Source organism: Dermacentor variabilis, unplaced genomic scaffold (genome assembly GCF_050947875.1).
Source record: "Dermacentor variabilis isolate Ectoservices unplaced genomic scaffold, ASM5094787v1 scaffold_66, whole genome shotgun sequence".
In the NCBI taxonomy this organism is placed as follows: domain Eukaryota; kingdom Metazoa; phylum Arthropoda; class Arachnida; order Ixodida; family Ixodidae; genus Dermacentor; species Dermacentor variabilis.
The window spans coordinates 132336-146871 of NW_027460819.1; the positions used below are offsets into that span (position 1 = coordinate 132336).

Consider the following 14536-nt stretch of genomic DNA (forward strand, 5'->3'; position numbering starts at 1 on the left):
AGAGAGAATAGCCTAGAGGAATTCGAAATCCCACAGGTAACGCCAGAAGAAGTAAAGAAAGCCTTAGGAGCTATGCAAAGGGGGAAGGCAGCTGGGGAGGATCAGGTAACAGCAGATTTGTTGAAGGATGGTGGTCAGATTGTTCTAGAGAAACTGGCCACCCTGTATACGCAATGCCTCATAACCTCGAGCGTACCGGAATCTTGGAAGAACGCTAACATAATCCTAATCCATAAGAAAGGGGACGCCAAATACTTGAAAAATTATAGACCGATCAGCTTACCGTCCGTTGCCTACAAAGTATTTACTAAGGTAATCGCAAATAGAATCAGGAACACCTTAGACTTCTGTCAACCAAAGGACCAGGCAGGATTCCGTAAAGGCTACTCAACAATAGACCATATTCACACTGTCAATCAAATGAGAGAGAAATGTGCAGAATATAAGCAACCCTTATATATAGCTTTCATTGATTACGAGAAAGCGTTTGATTCAGTCGAAACCTCAGCAGTCATGGAGGCATTACGGAATCGGGGTGTAGATGAGCCATATGTAAAAATACTGGAAGATATCTATAGCGGCTCCACAGCCACCGTAGTCCTCCACAAAGAAAGTAACAAAATCCCTATAAAGAAAGGCGTCAGACAGGGAGATACGATATCTCCAATGCTATTCACAGCATGTTTACAGGAGGTATTCAGAGGCCTGGAGTGGGAAGAATTGGGGATAAAAGTTGATGGAGAATACCTTAGCAACTTGCGATTCGCTGATGATATTGCCTTGCTTAGTAACTCAGCAGACCAATTGCAATGCATGCTCACTGACCTGGAGAGGCAAAGCAGAAGGGTGGGTCTGAAAATTAATTTGCAGAAAACTAAAGTATTGTTTAACAGTCTCGGAAGAGAACAGCAGTTTACGATAGGTAGCGAAGCACTGGAAGTGGTAAGGGAATACATCTACTTAGGGCAGGTAGTGACCACGGATCCTGGATCATGAGACTGAAATAACCAGAAGAATAAGAATGGGCTGGGGTGCGTTTGGCAGGCATTCTCAAATCATGAACAGCAGGTTGCCACTATCCCTCAAAAGGAAAGTGTATAACAGGTGTGTGTTACCAGTACTCACATATGGGGCAGAAACCTGGAGGCTTACGAAAAGGGTTCTGCTGAAATTGAGGACGACGCAACGAGCTATGGAAAGAAGAATGATGGGTGTAACGTTGAGGGATAGGAAAAGAGCGGATTGGGTGAGGCAACAAACGCGGGTAAACGACATCTTAGTTGAAATCAAGAAAAAGAAATGGGCATGGGCAGGACATGTAACGAGGAGGGAAGATAACTGATGGTCATTAAGGGTTACGGACTGGATTCCAAGGGAAGGGAAGCGTAGCAGGGGGCGGCAGAAAGTTAGGTGGGCGGATGAAATTAAGATGTTTGCAGGGACAACATGGCCACAATTAGTCCATGACCGGGGTAGTTGGAGAAGTATGGGAGAGGCCTTTGCCCTGCAGTGGGCGTAACTAGGCTGATGATGATGATGATGATGCATCTTTTGGTAGACGGGGACGCAGTTTTCTGCAAAACCACACGATATGCATGCAAATGGTGCTTTTGGCAGAACGCGCACGTGGATTTCTACCAAACGACGTGAAAAGCATGCCGATGCTGCTCTTTTTAGCACCCGCACATTGTTTCGTGCCAAAACGCGTTTTAAGCATGCACATCCCTACTAGAAAATCCTATTTGTTTTCAAACGGGTTTCATCAAATAGGGTTATGGAACGGGACCCCGTTTGATCCTGTTCAGTCCTGACCTGTTTAAATCCTGTTTATTCCTGTTTAAACCTGACCCGTTTAAATCCTGTTTAAATCTGACCCGTTTAAATCCTGTTTAAACCTGACCCGTTTAAATCCTGTTTAATCCTGACCCGTTTAATCCCGTCCTATCTAACCCAGACCTGTTTGCCCCTGTTCAGACCTATATTTTACTACATTCATACCAGGTCCTTTCAGAATGGATTGATGTTGCTTAATATAATTTACTCTTTAAACCTATTTTGTACACTTGTGTATTTGCGATCAGCATTGAAGAGAAGTAGATCTGCATTATGTTTGCAACAAGAATGCCACTTTCACATGTAGGTTTGCCTGGTACATTGCTTGATACGAAGATGAACACAATTTTCGGCATAAATTGATTAGCACTACCAACACTGATGTGATACATCATGAACAAGTTTTGTATGACCCACGAGTACGTTCTCTATGTATGACCTACAAGAAAATGCACCCTGAAGAAGACTGTACCTCATTTTCCTATTTACTACAAGTATGCAAATGTAATTCTTGCAAGTTTAGTATATGTTCGATCCCTTGTACTCGTCCTTTTTGCTGTAATGGTTTGTTGACAAATCCACAGTAAAGCGTAATTTTGGGGTGAAAAATGTCAGGCAAAGTATTGGCATGTATTTGTAAGTGAAAAAGACAAGTATATTTTACGTAGGTATTTCTGTACACCCACTTGAGCTTTCATTAAGCCTGAAGTCCTCCGGCTTAAGTAAAAGCATGTCATAAGTGTCCCAAGCACTGTTTATTGGACCTTCTAACGGTATTTCGATGCATCCAGTCTGCCGAGAGAAGACCGCTGGAGTGGGTTGCTTGGGTGAGAGCGAGCAGGGCACCTGAAAAAGTAAAGCCAATAATTTATCTTGATTCATGCAACAGGTTGGCACATAGGCAAATTTGCCTATGTTCCCACAGATAAGAAAGGTTCAGCATTCCGGTCATAGGAGATAATGAATAAATCTTATTGAAAAATATGTGGTTTCATGCAATGCCTATGTTTCAAGGGAACATGGATTACTGTGGGAGAATAAGCTGTCATAATTAGCAGGCGATTGAAGCAAGTGTTATAGGAAAAAGATGGACACATCGTTTGATATACAATAATTACTAGTATTGAAGCAACAGAATACAAACAAGAAATACCTTTAAAAACAACACCGACAGGTTGAGATAATAAATTATTCAGAAACTAAACCCTTCTGCCAGCAAAATACCGTAGTGTACTGGCTTTGACATTGCGCTGCTCAGGCAGAGGGCATGGGATTGAATCCCGGCCACAATGGCTGCATTTAGATGGCAGAGAAATGCCAAAACCCCTATGTTAGGTCTATTGGGTACATGTTAAAGGAGACTAGGGATCCCGCCAACTTGAAGTTATAAAAACCGGAGTATATTTCGAGATAAGCAAACTCACAAAAGTAGAAGGCCCTGGCCATGCGAAGACCATATAAAGCCTTTTAAGGTAGGTGCCAGCAGCCGCAAAATTTCTTGTAAAAGCGAAATATAGCAGAAGCGTTATTTTTCCGTAGATCACTTTTGCAAGGTATTTTACAATTTGACACCCGACATGTTGGGCATCTACGGGCAACAGCAATTCTTGCACAGATCATAGCAAACACTGTTGCACCTAGGTATACATAGACACATAGGTATAGGTACAGTCACCGACTGATTTTCCGGACTCCGAAAATTCGAACATGATTACTCGGTCTGCTTCACGGCACCGCCATTCTCCCCATGGACCATAATGTATAACAACTTCCGAAAGTTCGGACGCCTTGCAACCTCTCGTCTGATTTTTCGGACACTCCTTGAGCCAACTTGATCGAGAGCACCCATGCACCGACTCTGACCGTTGCATGGTTCTACTTGCTGAACGCCATTTTTGTTTTGAACGGAGCCACCTTGCTGCCCCACGAAGTGGCGCTACTGCAAATCCCTGCTCATCATCATCGTTTCTGCCTGGTTTGTAGCTACAGCAGTTCCGGTCTCAGCTTAGTATGCCATGTTAAGACAATCCAGCAGCTGATTTGTTTGTTTCTTCGTGCACGACGCTGCGAGTAGGCCGGTTTTTTGTTTGTGCAACTGATGTCGGCGTGACGATGTTTGACGAAGCAAGATGGGCCAATTCATTTCACTAATATCTAGAATAGCTACCTGTAAGCACCACCTACCTTTCAACAAGATTTGCAAAGCAAAAAACCTCATCCTGAAAAGTCTGCACATGAAGACATCGGTAGCATCATCAGCGTGGGGCCTCAAGATAATTCGGCAAGCCAGGAAATTACTGACAGCATGAGTGCAAGCATGCCAACAGGAAATCAGTGGCTGAATAATGCACCTTCTACCAATTGGTAGACAGTGCATTTTCGCAAAGCCCTAACTACAGCAGATCATTGTTCAGGAGTTCCCGAATGCACAACTCCATGCCATTTTCACGCCGACTCTAGGGAAGCACCTCTGCACATTTGCAAGAAAAAAAGCTAGATGCCCCAAGAGAAATGAGCCCACTCAAGCCATCGAAGTTATGTTTACCTTGTCTTCCTACAACTACTCGAAACCTAGGACTGCTGTTTTGCACAAGGGAACAAACGTCAACATTGGTGCCTCGCCCAACACAAGTGGTCTGCGCCGTAGAAGGTGCCATCAGTCAGCCCACAGATGAGGCCCATATCAGTGCTGTCAGTGTGCTGTACAAATTGCAGAAGCACAGCCTACAAGCTTGTCTGCCTTAGTGTGATCGCACCAATGAACGAAAACCAACGAATCAAGTTTGTTTCGTGCCGAGAACAGTTGCCTCATGCTGGATTTTCCTACAATTCTTTCTAAGCACACATAATGCTTGGTTTGTTGTGTAGGCATGTAAATAATGAAAAGGCCTGCATCACTATCTCTGAAAAAAATCATGTAACAAAGCTTGTACAGTACACAGGTGCAGTGTCTATCACATACCATTTCGTACAGTAGAGGCTACATCGGATAAACCGACCAATGTATAAATGACTGGCAGCGTGACGAAGCAAACTTGATGCGCGGGTCAGTTAGCAGTGGTAGTGCACTGCTCTCGGCGCACATGCACCTATGTTTGAAAGCTGCTTGATCGTGACAAAATATAAAGACAAAAGCGCTGGAGAGATATCTGATGCTTTTCTTATATGTATGACGAGGAACCTAGCACTAGCTCCCCATGCAGAGAATTACTAGACAGTGAGACTGCTTCTTATCATTGTAAAACAAGTGTCACGCTCACCATGTGATGCGTCCTTTTCGTTTCCGTGCGAACAGCATGTATTCAGACCTATTCTCCCCCTTTCACCTTTTGCACAATATCACTGTGCGAGCAATAATACTGAACTGTTAGTAGCAGTCTGTCAGGTTGCCTCCTTTCTTTCCTTGTGAATTGTGTGCTAAATAAGGCTTTTTTTGGTGAAAGAGTGCTAGTTTAACGCATAAACTAGCGCCATGGCACTTTGCAATAAAGGAGTTATAATTCTCTAAAAATATGTCCATGCAGAACAGTGCCAAAAGAACACCTTAAAGAAAGAACATGAGTGTATCTATCATAAAGACCAATCCTTGTCTTTTTTCCTTAACATAATTTTCAATACCGATATTGAAGTACAAGCTCACCATATTATATCACCTTGTCAAGGAAGCAAGGCACAATGGTGCCCAACTGTCGCGGGACCAACTTGGATGTGGAGATCAGCGCAGATCAGCAACATAGCATGGTCTGCTTACACTTCTTCTCCAGGTCCAGCCATACCTATAGCAGCTATAAAACAAGTGAGCTTAGAATCACAAGCGAAACAATATAAAAAGTGACACTGAACAAAGCAACTTTCGTTAAGCATAAATAGGATCGAAATGCTGACATTATGCCCATAAGTAACTTCACTTTGAGCAACAAAGCATCCAATTTAAGAAAGATAATATGTATGAGCTATCTATGTGAGAAAGATTAATCGAACGCCCTCTATTTGCCATACTCCTCCCCTTATGCATGGATGTCTCACTGACTGAGTGAGCTGGGCTGATCCCAGGTATAGTGTAATTAAAGGTTGTCACTTGGTGGGCCAATCCCGACACCATTGCATGACTTGTACAATAATTTTAATGTGTATTGTAATGCTGGCCATCCTGCAGGCACTGCAACATTATAGCACCCATAAGTCTAATGGTATTACCTGATAAGGTTAACTAATAAGTGTCCCCAGAAGCATAACTCTGCATGTATACTCGGTGGCCATTATTATTAGAGAAGCAACAGCAGAGGTAAAGCTTTATCCTGTGCCATATGCAAAATGGCCGAGCACGCCCAGCTTTTTGGTTACATTCTCACTTGTGACCACTGCAGCAGGCTGACTGACATGCGTAACCAGCAGTTTGTAGGACCACATTTTCATAACCTGCAATTTTTTTTACATCTGAAGAGATTAGCCTTAAGCTCCATGATGCGCTGCACTCGAGAAGCATTATAAACTGGCAACATTTAAATGATATGCTGCATGGTTTGTTGCATGCTTTAGGAATTTACTTATTTATTATACACATAGCTCATAGGCTCCAGTTGGAGTATTGCATGAGGTGGCAAGAAAACATCATCATCAGCCTGGTTACGCCCACTGCAGGGCAAAGGCCTCTACCATACTTCTCCAACAAGCCCGGTCATGTACTAATTGTCACCATGCCGTCCCTGCAAACTTTTTAAGCTCATCCGCCCACCTAACTTTCTGCCGCCCCCTGCTACGCTTCCCTTCCCTTGGAATCCAGTCCGTAACCCTTAATGACCATCGGTTATCTTCCCTCCTCATTACATGTCCTGCCCATGCCCATTTCTTTTTCTTGATTTCAACTAAGATGTCATTAACTCGCGTTTGTTCCCTCACCCAATCTGCTCTTTTCTTATCCCTTAATGTTACACCTATCATTCTTCTCTCCATAGCTCGTTGCGTCGTCCTCAATTTGAGTAGAACCCTTTTCGTAAGCCTCCAGGTTTCTGCCCCGTAGAAACCTGGAGGCTTACAAATTCTGAACTAACAAGGAGAACATTCAACAAAACAAGTCAGACCAAAGAAGAAAAAATAACATACTCTCAAAATGGGACTACGTATCTGGCAGCTAGCTTATAAAAAAGACAATTAGGAATGTTTTACTACTGGTAGCGCTTTAGGGGCAGGAATGTAGAATTCCAAGCTTCATACACTTTTAAGCCACCTTTCGTGGCTTTTTGTTTTGAAGTTCTATTCTCTGTACTATTATAGAAATGAATACCCCCCTCCAAAATAAAACGAAGAAAAACATGTAATGTACAGTAATGTAACACAATAATGTAATGCACAACAGTGAATACTTAGAAAAATGTAATTAAGAACATGGAGTCTATGTGGGCACAGATGTTAGAACTCTACACGAAAGCATAATAATAAAGGTGGGCGAAGCATTTATGCTTTTGTCGGGCAACCTGCAGCAAGACATACAGGTAAAAGGATATGCATGCCTCACAACACAGTCCCTAAAAATATCTGTCACAATACAGTGAGTAGGTATATCATGCATATCTACAATAGCCCCTAATTATATTTAACTCAGAGGGGGCTACCTATGTAACTTGATCAAACTGCAGGTGGGCCAAATTCTAAATATACGATTCAAGTAGACAGAAAATGGACGTTATGAAAATGTATCTACAGCAAAAGTGTTGTACATTATTGTTGTACATTATGTCATACCTGCCAACCTGTGAACATAATATTTTGTAAAAATGCTGCAGACACTAAATTCTTTGTTGGTGACATAGCACACATTATTTTAAAGCTTGCTCTCAGCACCCCCATTGTTGCATACACTCACACATTATTAATAAAGGGAAAATCACACATCTACCCGCTCGTAGCAATTGCTACAAAAGAAACCCGTACGGATTCCTCGAAAGGAAAGCCTCACATATGAAAAAAAGAAATCGTCCAGGTCTGGGAGTCAAACCCGGGACCACCGCCTTTCCGGGACAGCCGCTTTACAATCTAAGATAACCAGGCGGCTAGCAGATGGCCGGGCGAAGTCGAATTTGTCGACAACATGAAGCAAAGGCAAGGGTCTGACGTAATAGTTCTGCGGAAACGCGCAAGGTGTAGAGAAGTAATTAATAAAGGGGAAAAAAATATTACGTCAAACCCTTGCCTTTGCTTCGTGTTGTCAACTAATTCGACTTCGCCCTGGCATCTGCTAGCCACCTGGTTATCTCAGATGGTAGAGTGGCTGCCTCGGAAAGGCGGTAGTCCCGGGTTCGAGTCCCAGACCAGGACGAATTTTTCTTCAACTGTGCGGCTTTCCTTTTGAGGAACACATACGGGTTTCCTTTGTAGCAAATGGTGCGAGCGGGTGGACGTCTGATTTTCCCTTTATTAATTACTTCTCTCCACCTCGTGTGTTTGCGCAGAACTATTACGTCACACACACATTATCAACCATTATTTAACTTGTCGTGCAGCACAAAAAGCAGCAGCGAGCTTGAAACCAGTAACTGACAACATTGTTTTTTTTTTAGATTACAGAGCTTTACGCTGCTTCAGGAATTTATCTGACCAAACTTCCCAAAAGCAAGTGCCCCTCTGATGTTCTCGTTAGAGATATTGCATTGCTAATAATAAAGCAGTACAAGTACCATTGCAATTAATTTTTTACATGCATTTTAACAATGTCATGCCGTCAATCTCTCAACAGCTTTAAAACATCTTAACCAACACAACTTCGTTGTCTTTCTAAAGTGACATTCATAAAATTGTAAAATGAGCCCACATTTGTAAACCCACGAAAAATTCAGGAGAGTTTCCAAACATGGATGATACCAACAAAATCTGCAGCTCGTGTAAGTGGCAGCAACTGCTTTGCACACACCTTGTCACAGCATGCACATCAGGTACTTTTCCGTGCTGTTGAGGCTGCAGAAGTGCCGCAGGTGCATATGTGGAGGTGCCTCTGGTTCACAAAATCTTGCCATCCCTAAACAATAATAAATGCTCAATTTATTGTAATCCCTGCTGAAACTGTAAACTTGTGATATAAAAAGATCACGTCATATTTTGATAAAAGTCTCATACAACCAGTTACATGAAGCTGCAACTGGTTGTGCAAATATCTGATTGTAACATCACAGGCGGTTAAATAACACGTAAATCGAACTGTAGCAAACATGAATCTACTATGAAAAGGTTCACACAAACGTACAGCTGTATAACGTGAAATGTGAATTGTACTATCAAAAAATTCCGTAGGACATGAAAAGCGTTCCAAAACCTAATTTGTTTATGCGGCGCAACAAAGCACTGCTCCCAAAGGACGATGCGCTCAAAATTACAACAGACCACCTCTATTTCTGGAGAGACAATACAGAAAAGAGAAAGATTTTTCCATTAAAAAGAAGCATTGCTTATGTAATTTCGGCTTCTCTGCAAGATCGGAACCCTTTACAAGTACACGAAAACACACAGGACACTAATACACGTCATCTGACGACACTCTATAAACAGAAGAATTTCCATACAAGCTAAAAATCTGGCCATGCGTCAACGAAGGAATCGGGTGCTATCTCGCGCAGCTGTTAGCTGTGAAGACCGACACATCGACGTACTACTTCTAGAAATGCCTATACCATTTCTCAATGAAAAATTATGTACACAAACAGTAACTTTCTTTCCTTGAATTTTTGTGCCCATTTAGATCAAAGAACCACCCGCGCTAGCGTGCTTCATAGGTGAAAGTAAATAAACCACAGTTAGAGCTGTTGGTAACATGAATACGTTTTACGGCAATTTCCATGGAACTTTTTGCTAAATGTGCACTGCGACATGAAGAACAACCATTTGAAAAGCACATTTATAATTCTTGCTGCTTTACAAATCCGGATTCGGTTGTTGTACGGATCTTGCGATACGTACAACAACGCACACTTCCCGAACCATAGACAGGAAGAATGCGCGCAAGCGCCGGACTTACCTTTCTCGGCGTACTCGGAAAACGCTCCTTTTAGTGTCACAGGTGCCGCGGAATCGACTGCACCAACGGTCCTTCCGGCGCACACACTGTTGAATTGCGGATCAACTACAGGACGTAAGAGCACAACTTTCACCAAATTCTTCCGTACAGTGCGATACGATGCGACAGTGCCAGAGGATGAGATCCTTTTCATGAGCCCGGAACAAAGGAAGCGCGAAGGGTCATATCTTCGGCATCGGCGCACCACACGAAGGATACTGCGGGCTACATTACGCGGTCCCAGGGGTTTTGTGATTCTCAATGCATACAAGATGCACCACAATTTTTCTCGGCACAGCGTACACACGATTAAACAACTACATCGGACGGCGTCAATACACAGCAAGCACTCACATGTAGCGACAAACTGAAGACGGCAAAATAATATCACCTGTAACTTTACCGGCGCTACCTGTGGTGCCATCTGTAGGCCGCCACCGAAAGCGACCGTGCTTTCGGTGATCTCATGGATGGTGACGGCGTTGTATATCGATGTTATGCGAGTCGTACAGCGTCTTGTCCGACGTGTTTCAGCAACGTTGCTTTTAATAGAGAGGACAGCAATCTGCGTATGCGCCGTATAGACGTCTCACCCACTTGAAAAACACAACAGGAAATTTTCAGTCTGTCGTATTTTGGGACGTCGTGACTGTCGTTCTGTTCTCTGTAGTGTGACGTCCTGTAGTCGAAAATTCTGTAGTTCCTGATAAATATTTGATTAAAAATTGACAGAGACCAATTTAAGGATATGTAAAATTATTAATACAAAAAAAATAAAAAAAATAAAAGTAGACAAAGAAACGCATCCGCTGGGATTCGAACTTCGGATCTACCGGTCCCGAGACAAGCATCTTACCACTGCACCACGCCGAACATGGTTGTTGTAGAATTGTTTAAGCTATGTCAAGAGTGTAAATCGCTGTCTGGGTTGCTGTTTACATTTACATTTTAAAAGCCAAGATGCGCTTTCACTTCACCGCGTCAACTGCCGCATCTCTAGATGAGCAAAAGTGTTGTTACCATCGACAGGTACATCGTGGAGTGCTAGACCATCGATTTTGCTGTAACGATATCCATATTTGATAAGAAATTCAGAAGTAGACAACGGTGACCGGGGACACTGAGGGTTGTCACTGCTAATTCCGACAGTTGGCTCTTGCTCTTTACACTTTTGAGCTCGCATATAATTCGTGTTCAATGCTATATAGCTACATAAACACTCGTGGGTGAGTCTTCATCCCGACAGAATACTGGCTTCTCACGGCAGCGCTGTACCAGATTAATGAGACCCGAGCGAGACAGCTTTTCACGCAACTTTGTGGAATAATCCAAAACTTCTTTTCCGCTTCGCATAAGCTTGTGCAATATTTCTGGGAATTAACTAATGTCTCAGTGTAACCGCACATGTAAGTCCACAGGCTTGTGGGCCCCATCTTACCAAATAAAACAAAGCGGATACGCAGCCATTCCCGCAGATGGTATGATTTTGATCAGCGGCCGATTTTGAGGAGGCCGGTAGGGCGTTGCGGGGGGGGGGGGGGGGGGCTGGTGCCGCGTCGTCACGGCACAATTATAACAATTGGCCACGTCGACTTTAATACTGGTGTCGGTGCTATCAGTATTGCCGGCTTCAGAGAAGCACGATTGAATACCGCGCAAGAGAAAAGTACAGTGTACACCACCGATGCGAAGCTGACATGTTAATATAAAGGGCCGCGACCGAAGGTGCTTCTGTTGCGACTTCAGAACTCTTGGCCGTCGCGACCGAATGTTTTTGTTGCGACGTCATAATTGCTGTCGTAACGTCAGTAATGTCTGTCGCAACTACAGAAATGTTAGGAACATCTGTCGTACAACAGAAATTTCTGTGTTTGCAGCAGGAATTCCTGTTGTGTTTTTCAACTGGGCAGGACCGGGAATCGGATTGAAATTCGCAGCTAGCATATCGCAGTTTGGTCTGTGAATGTTCCGAGGTGGTCACGCAATTTCAGTAGAGCTTGATAATGGCCCCAATTCAGCACTAGGGGCTAAATTGTCAGGATGTCGAACAATAATAAAGTTCCTCCCCAGTTCTATTCAAGCATTAAACTGGTATGCATGATGCCATCCAGTATGGTTGCCACAAAGCTCCAGATTAAACCAGCTTTTGTGACAAACAGGCGACCCTATATGGTGCCACTGCGTCCAGTATAAGCCAGTTTAGTTGCAAACAGGGCCCCTGTTAAGACCCATTTCTGCGTGAACTCGTCATGCCTATACCTGCTTGCATGCCAAACGGGACCCCGCTGAGACCTGTTCGTGTGTGAACTGGTCCTGTTTATACCTCTTTGCATGCCAAACGGGACCCCGTTCAGACCGGTTCGTGTGTAAACTGGTCCAGTTTATACCTGTTTGCATGCCAAACGGGACCCCGTTCAGACCGGTTCGTGTGTAAACTGGTCCAGTTTATACATGTTTGCATGCCAAACGGGACCCCTTTCAAACCTGTTCATGTGTAAACTGGTCCTGTTTATACCTGTTTGTTGCTAAACAGGTCCCTGTTAGAACCAGTTTAAACCTGTATAACCCAGTTTGAATTTAAATAGGATTTTCCAATAGGGATGCATCTTTTGGTAGACGCGGACGCAGTTTTCTGGAAAACCACACGATATGCATGCAAATGGTGCTTTTGGCAGAACGCGCACGTGGATTTCTACCAAACGACGTGAAAAGCATGCCGATGCTGCTCTTTTTAGCACCCGCACATGGATTTGTGCCAAAACGCCTTTTAAGCATGCACATGCACCTTTTGGTAGACGCGGACGCAGTTTTCTGCAAAACCACACGATATGCATGCAAATGGTGCTTTTGGCAGAACGCGCACGTGGATTTCTACCAAACGACGTGAAAAGCATGCCGATGCTGCACTTTTTAGCACCCGTACATGGATTTGTGCCAAAACGCGTTTTAAGCATGCACATGCACCTTTTGGTAGACGCGGACGCAGTTTTCTTAAAAACCACACGATATGCATGCAAATGGTGCTTTAGGCAGAACGCGCACGTGGATTTCTACCAAACGACGTGAAAAGCATGCCGATGCTGCTCTTTTTAGCACCCGCACATGGATTTGTGCCAACACGCGTTTTAAGCATGAACATGCATCTTTTGGTAGACGCGGACGCAGTTTTCTGCAAAACCACACGATATGCATGCAAATGGTGCTTTGGCAGAACGCGCACGTGGATTTCTACCAAACGACGTGAAAAGCATGCCGATGCTGCTCTTTTTGGCACCCGCACATGGATTTGTGCCAAAACGCGTGTTAAGCATACACATGCATCTTTTGGTAGACGCGGACGCAGTTTTCTGCAAAACCATACGATATGCATGGAAATGGTGCTTTTGGCAGAACCCGCACGTGGATTTCTACCAAACGACGTGAAAAGCATGCCGATGCTACTCTTTTTAGCACCCGCACATGGATTTGTGCCAAAACGCGTTTTAAGCATGCACATGCATCTTTTGGTAGACGCGGACGCAGTTTTCTGCAAAACCACACGATATGCATGCAAATGGTGCTTTTGGCAGAACGCGCACGTGGATTTCTACCAAACGACGTGAAAAGCATGCCGATGCTGCTCTTTTTAGCACCCGCACATGGATTTGTGCCAAAACGCGTTTTAAGCATGCACATGCATCTTTTGGTAGACGCGGACGCAGTTTTCTAAAAAACCACACGATATGCATGCAAATGGTGCTTTTGGCAGAACGCGCACGTGAATGTCTACCAAACGACGTGAAAAGCATGCCGATGCTGCTCTTTTTAGCACCCGCACATGGATTTGTGCCAAAACGCGTGTTAAGCATGCACATGCATCTTTTGGTAGACGCGGACGCAGTTTTCTGCTAAACCACACGATATTCATGCAAATGGTGCTTTTGGCAGAACGCGCACGTGGATTTCTACCAAACGACGTGAAAAGCATGCCGATGCTGCTCTTTTTAGCACCCGCACATGGATTTGTGCCAAAACGCGTTTTAAGCATGCACATGCATCTTTTGGTAGACGCGGGCGCAGTTTTCTGCAAAACCACACGATATGCATGCAAATGGTGCTTTTGGCAGAACGCGCACGTGGATTTCTACCAAACGACGTGAAAAGCATGCCGATGGTGCTCTTTTTAGCACCCGCACATTGATTTGTGCCAAAACGCGTTTTAAGCATGCACATGCATCTTTTGGTAGACGCGGACGCAGTTTTCTGCAAAACCACGCGATATGCATGCAAATGGTGCTTTTGGCAGAACGCGCACGTGGATTTCTACAAACGACGTGAAAAGCATGCCGATGCTGCTCTTTTTAGCACCCGCACATGGATTTGTGCCAACACGCGTTTTAAGCATGCACATGCATCTTTTGGTAGACGCGGACGCAGTTTTCTGCAAAACCACACGATATGCATGCAAATGGTGCTTTTGGCAGAACGCGCACGTGGATTTCTACCAAACGACGTGAAAAGCATGCCGATGCTGCTCTTTTTAGCACCCGCACATGGATTTGTGCCAAAACGCGTTTTAAGCATGCACATGCATCTTTTGGTAGACGCGGACGCAGTTTTCTGCAAAACCACACGATATGCATGCAAATGGTGCTTTTGGCAGAACGCGCACGTGGATTT

At 44.0% G+C, this 14536-nt stretch overlaps 1 long non-coding RNA gene across 1 annotated transcript; it reads right to left on the reverse strand.

Moving 5' to 3' along the window:
* Positions 1–2574: 2574 nt before the first annotated feature.
* On the reverse strand, positions 2575–10263 carry LOC142569086 (uncharacterized). The gene is made up of 4 exons (XR_012825642.1): positions 9839–10263; positions 8741–8845; positions 5474–5618; positions 2575–2679 (listed from the first exon to the last, which is right to left on the reverse strand). It is a non-coding gene; the product is annotated as an uncharacterized LOC142569086 (long non-coding RNA).
* Between the last annotated feature and the right edge of the window lie 4273 nt (positions 10264–14536).